The sequence below is a fragment of the Enhydra lutris genome, unplaced genomic scaffold (assembly GCF_002288905.1).
Source record: "Enhydra lutris kenyoni isolate GAN:26980312 unplaced genomic scaffold, ASM228890v2 scaffoldscaffold12, whole genome shotgun sequence".
NCBI classification, from domain to species: domain Eukaryota; kingdom Metazoa; phylum Chordata; class Mammalia; order Carnivora; family Mustelidae; genus Enhydra; species Enhydra lutris.
The window spans coordinates 45,328,649-45,335,321 of NW_019154096.1; the positions used below are offsets into that span (position 1 = coordinate 45,328,649).

General features: G+C 44.3%; 1 pseudogene; it reads left to right on the forward strand.

Moving 5' to 3' along the window:
- Positions 1–255: 255 nt before the first annotated feature.
- LOC111145013 lies at positions 256–1,741 on the forward strand (annotated as a pseudogene).
- The last annotated feature ends 4,932 nt before the right edge of the window (positions 1,742–6,673 follow it).

Consider the following 6,673-nt stretch of genomic DNA (forward strand, 5'->3'; position numbering starts at 1 on the left):
ATGAGGAGCATCATGCACTGATCTTAAAAGCTTCCATTCAGGTGCCTGGGCGGCTCAGTTGTTTGAGCGACTGCCTTCAGCTCAGGTCATGATCCTGGAGTCTCAGGATGGAGTCCTGCATCAGGCTCCCTGCTCAGTGAAGGGGTCTGCTTCTCCCTCTGACCTTCCCCTTCTCAGGCTCTCTCTCTCTCTCTCAAATAAATAAATAAAATTAAGAAAAATAAAAGCTTCCATTCACATTTCTTTGGCCAAACCATGCTATATGTCAATGCCTATGAAAGCAAATGGGGGAAGTGCAAGCTCACCATGTGCCCAGGTGAACAAAAATTTGTGTGACTGGTCCTAAGGACTAATGCCGTGTTTGTGATTACAAAGTTACTCTTCGTGCTTTACCAGCTGGCTTTTCTGCTGGCAGAGTGGCTTCTTGTTTGTCTGATGGAATTAAGTAAATCGATGATTTCTGGTGTTCCACAGGTGCACTGACACCTGAGTTCATTTGAAAACTGCTGGCCCAACCCATGATGGGAATTCCAGTTAGATGGGCAGGTATCACACCACACAGACAACCCTGTCCATCACAACTCAGGTCAGTCCTATTTCCAGACCATGGTGTACATGAAATATAAATCTGGGTACTAGTTTGGGTTTTGGGAACTGGAGAACTGGAGAAAAATGGGCCTCTCGGAGAGAAAAGAATCCAATCCGGCCAGGTTTTCTGAGTCCCGTTTGATTTACAATAACATGGCACCACTGCGGGGGGGGGGGGGGGGGGGGGGGGGGGGGGGAGGGGGATGGTGGGGGGGGGGGGCGGTGGTGTGAAGACAATAGTGTTATATCATGAACCGGCTTTAAGTCTCAGAGAGTCACCTTCCTTTCCTGTCAAGTGAAGAAGTTAAAAAAGAACAATTTTTAAATACACAACCCTCTACAAAAATAAATAATATTCAGAATCTCAGTGTATAACATAGATACAAATTGATGCTAAAATGAGGGGGAAGGACCACCCCACATCCCATAATACGTCACAGAAAACAGCAGTCCTTGAAACATGCTCACATAGAATCTTTAGAACTCCACGGAGCAAGACTTTTAAATGCTAGGATTCTGTACCCTCTAAGATGCTTCCCTGTGATCCCGTTATGCTAGTTTTAATGCCAGCACTTCCTGGTTCCAAATCTTAAAGAGACAGCGCTCTTCCGATTGCGGCTGCGCACAGGGGGCAAAGATGGCGGTTCAGGCGGCCGCTCCCACCGCGGCGGCGAGAATGTTGGTGACTAGATTTTTTTGGCCTCACTGGCAAAAGTGCCGTTTCCTCCGCCGTGTGCTCCATGCGAGCACGTGGAAATGTGAAGAGTGGAGACTATGCTCTGCCAAGTTGTGTCGACCGGCTCCACTATCCCTTGCCTGATGTGGCCTACGTCAAGATTTTCTCTGCCAGCCGGATGGCCTTGAAAGAAAAGGAGGAGGACCCCTGGAGCAGCTTCTCCATGGCTGAAGATGTTGAATTGTGCCTCATTAAGTTCAGCGAGAACTTTGCTGATAGGAACAGGAGCACGAACAAGTGCAAGCCAGCTGTGGGCGCCGCCATGTTCTTCTGGGGGGCCCACTCCGGGTCTGATCTGAGAAAAGCGCTGTGTGTACGGCCCCTTCCTACACATCTCTGAAGGGTGGCCAAGCCGACCCAGAGGATGTTGGACATCAGGGCTTCTCAGCCAAGTGGGACTGTGACAAGAAAAAATAGACGAAATAAGCACCCTCTGCTCACGCATCTGAGCCTCACCTTGTTCTGCCACCTCCATGCAGTTCAGCGTTATTTACTGGAAACTGTTGTGTTGTAGTACGAATGCTATTAAGGGAGCAGTTTATGTGGAAGAAAAAATAAACAGCCAGCATTCACAGTGCTGCTTCCCTGGCCCCGTGGTTGGCCTAGGCTGCACACCGCCCCTCACCCCTCCATGCACCCATGGGGAGCATGCCTACTCCCCATGCCTTAAAAATTGTTATTATTGCAATCCCAAAGCTCCGTGCCCAGGACTGCCAATAACGCTAACATCGTTTGCCTCTACTTGCAAGAGGGTAAGCCATGCCTGTGGTTTTGAAATCTCACAGACCAAAGCTCTTCTGTTTCTATGCCCAGGCTCTGTTTCCTCTTCTCTCATCAAGTGTAGCTTTTCTATCATCCAGGTGTCATAAGGTTTGGTGAAAGGCAGTGGAAGGAGGCTCTCATCCCAGTGGAGAATTCGAGAAGTTGGTAATTCTCCAGGTAGTTAATGAGGACTGTGCTAGACACTGGGAACGCCTTTGGAATGTTAAACAAAGTGGCTTTTATTCTGGCCGTCTTGCGCCTGCTGCTTCCTCACAACAAAGGGACTTACTGTGCTCTTGATGGGTGGGTCTGAACATCACTTGGCCAACACAGCCCCAGGCCTGCCTTCAGCCTGTTGAGTTTGCCTCCTCTCAGAGGGTTTCTGATGGAAAAAGGACAAGACCTTTATTTTAAGACTCATAAATACCAAAAACTCCCTTTCCAGTCACTGACATTTAAATGCTATACTATTTGTCTATAAGCCCTGTCTTTATCTAGGTCATTTGCCTTGTCTTTGAGCCATTCCCTAGCTGCTTGTGACTCAGAGTGGTCTGAATGCTAGACATCAGCTAGAAATTTGGTAGAAATGCAGACCCTGAGGCCCTATCTCAGACCAACTGGATCAGAATTTAGAATTTCCCTTTTCAACAAGATCCCAGGTCTTTGCTCTAGTCTATAAAACTGTAAAAGACTGAATGATTCTGTTCATGATGACAACCCAGCTGTCTCTGAGAAGGACATTGTTTGTCACAAAACGCAGTCATCCAGGAGTGGAGAGACCTGGCTTCTAGTCCTGATTTGGCCACTAACTCACTGAGTGGCCTTTGCCAAGTCACTTAACCATTCTGGAATCTTGGATTGAGCTGAACTCCTGACTCTCCAAGTGTCTGCTCTGAGGACAGAAAACAGAAAGGTAAGTGCCCTCCTATATGCTGATGACATGGTTTTATGGCCAAACACTTAATAGACAGTTGTCCCCAAGATCTAATTACTTTCAAAAAGAAGAGCTTCAGAGCAGCTACCATAGTCACTTTGTTTTGTTAATTGTCCTTTAGGATTTGTTTTATCAAACACAGATCTTTCTGTGGCAATTCACTTCATTCACTTATCTGGGGGTACTTTTTTGTACCTCTTTGCCCTTGAGCTCTCTTGGCTTCCAAAATGTGTGCGGTCACATCTGCCTTATCATACAGGGCTGTATGAGGATCTCCTGAGAAAGCATCTTGAAAAGTATGAGGTGAGGCCACACCCACTGCAGACTGACAGAACCTTTTGGGAATGCCATTTGGTAATATGAATTTTTAAAACCTTTAAAATATGCATAGCCCTCCCAGCAAATCATCTGCTAGGCATAGACACCAGGGAAAAAATTATGAATGAGTCCGAAGGCTGTTAATAACTGTAGCATTGTTAATAATAGTGAAAAATTATAACTTAAATGCCCAACAACAGGGAATTGATTAAATAATAAAACAATAAAAATAAATAGTAAATGAGGGTACCCACATAATCGAATTCCATGGGCACAAACAATGCTAAAAACAGGTATTGAAAGATGTGGAAAGGTGTTGATTTCTCACTGACTAATGAAAATATACTGAAGACTGTAGTGTGGAGTGTGATTAGACTCCAATTTGAGAATAAAGTGTTTAGATACACATGGGAAAAAGACTGAAAGAATGCACGTTGTTTGTGAATACTGATACACTCTGATTATGGGCAGTTTTATGTACGTTGTTTTGCTTACCTGCATTTTCCGTAGTTCAAGTGCAAGGAAAAGTTTTTGTTTTGATTCCTAACAAAATAGAAGCACTGTTTTTATCATCACTATTCATCAGTGGAGAAAGCTCTGTCTGGCTGGAGGAGAGCAGACTTTGAATAATACCTCTGCAGTGTCTGCAGGGGGGTGAGTAGAGCTATCTTTTGCAGTCAGGGGCTCAGAGGAGAGGGTGGTCCTAGGGAGGAAATCATAAATTCTTCCCGGAGGACAGAAATGGAAACTCACAGCTCTGCAAACAAAAAGGCAGCAGAAGTAGGTGGCATGCTTCCTGAAAGGCTGTCAAAACACTACTTCAAAGCCAAACTGGGGGCATACAGACAGCAGTTCTCCTGTCTCTTTAACTAAAAGCAGCAAGGACAATTCACATGCCAGATAGTCCTTCTGAAACCCAAAGGAAGGTGCTTTGTTTCAGCAGGGTAGAGGAATTTGATTCTATGATCTTCCCTCTTCATTCATTGAAAGGTAGGTTTGGCTTCTTCATTTTAAATACCTCTGTCTAGGGGCACCTGGGTGGCTCAGTCAGTTCAGTGTCTGACTTTGGCTCAGGTCATGATTTCAAGGTCTTGTGGTCAAGCCCCAGGGTGGGGCCCTGCATCTGGCCCTGGTTGGGCTTCCCCCCACCAGCGTAGGGCTCTGTGCTCAGTGGGGAGTCTGCTTCTCCCTCTCTGTTGGGGAGGAAGTCCTCCCACTCGTGTTTTCTCTCTCTCAAATAAGTACGATCTTTTAAAAAAATAAAACAAATACCTCCATCTAGAACAGAACTAAGAGTGATGCAAACCCTGCTTTGTCTTTTCTATTGCAAATAGTGGTGATGGTGACTGTGGTGGCAGTTAGTGGTAATACTGGTAGTAATAACAGAGGAAGTAGCAGTTGTACTAATATGTGCCACCTGTTTCCCTGAATGATTTTATTTAAAATCTTCATAAAAACCCTTGGAGGTTCAGAGTATTATGAAGGAGGAAACCAAAGCTCAGGAAAGTAACTGGCCCAGAGTCACAGAGTAGGAGCTGGAAGCTGGATTCTAATTGGGTTTGTGAACTCTGAAAATCTTTCTTTCTACAGTAACACACTATAAAATTAAGATGCTTCGAGTCCTAGTTATATTTATCAAAAGGCTGATGTTTATAGGCTAATTCAGCCCTTGTTTTACCCCCCATACATGGCCTGAAATTGGTTCTAGAATTGTCTGCAGGAGTCAGATTACATTCAACAAACTCAAAATGCCTTTTTTTTTTTTTTTTTGAAGCTCAGTCTCTTCTTATGTCAGCAGTTATGAGACTCTTAAAATACTTTACTCTCTACTAAAGAATCACTTCACTTTCAGGAGATAGTACTCTTCCGCCTGGATAATGTACCAAGCAACATTCCCTGATTTGGCTATCACTAGTGGGAGGCTTTCCCTGGTCTCTTCCCTGCTAGAGCATTGTTTGCTGATGAAAAGAATTTAAGACTGCTGCACTCTGACCCTACCCAAGAGTATTTAGTCAGAAAAAGATGAGAAGAAATTTTATTTCTCAGCTTTTACAGAGTGATTTGGTGTCTTATTTTTGCCAGTGATGAAACTGAACTGAAGGACATTATATAGTAGAGGGACATTTCTTTTTTTTTTTTTTTAATTAAAGATTTTATTTATTATTTGACAGAGAGAGACACAGGGGGAGAGGAAACACAAGCACGGGCAGTGGGAAGGGAGAAGCAGGCTTCCCGCCAAGCAGGGAGCCCATTGCAGGGCTCGATGCCGGGACCCTGGGATCATGACCTGAGCCGAAGGCAGATGCTTAATGACTGAGCCACCCAGGTAGCCCCAGAGGGGCATTTCTGCAGTCGCCTACTTGTCATGAACCCATCTGCCTACCCAGGGGAACACCCCCCACTGCCTTCTGCTAAGCCAGAAATGTGGGGATTGTCTGGGTATCAGGAAAGAGGTGTCTCCCAAAGGCAATGGTGAGTCAATGGAAGCATATTAGACAGAGGCCCTGTACTTAAGATTAGAGAGAAGCAGGAAATGCATCAGGAATATTTTCAGCTGTAAGTAACAGAAAACCAATAAGGAGTACCTTTTTAAAAAGTAGAGTTATTTTTCTCCATAACAAAAAGTCTGTGGGTAGATAATACATAGTTGTTTCAGCAGCTCAACAATATCATCAAATTCTCTTGCCTATTTTCTACCCCAGATCTTCAGCATAGTAGCATTTTAATTTTTTCTGTCACATGTCTCAAAAGGGCAGCCACAGTTCCAGGTATTATATCTATGTTTAAGGCAAAAAAGAGAGAGTAGAGAGTATTGCTAGCCACGTCCAATGATTTCATTCAAAATGAGAAGTCTTTATGAGAAGTTCCTCAGCTGATTTTTTTCAACTTAGATTCCATTGCCCAAAATGGTTCCATGAACCAGCCCTTACTGTGAAGGAGGCTGGAAATATAAGTACCTGGTGAATGGAATTACAGTGAATGACTTTGACTAATCAGATTCAACCTCTGAAACTAGGCTGTTGCCATCCTAAAAAAACAGGGTAATCAGAAGAGGTAAACAAAATCATGGTATTGTGGGGAGAGGGAGGGATGGCAGATGACTGGCTAAAATTGTCTGTCACAGTGAGTAAGATTCAAACCAGAATGAGGAGACCCCATTGGAGTTTAATGTCTAATGCTATGAACTCAGCCATCCCAGCTACACATCAGGCTGAAGACATACCTTATGATTCCAGGCATGCCTCCCTAAAGAGGGAATGTAGAACCAGCATCTGGAATCAGTGGTGACAATGTTGAATGTTAGTGGTCTTATGTGAACAGTTGTTGATATGTCC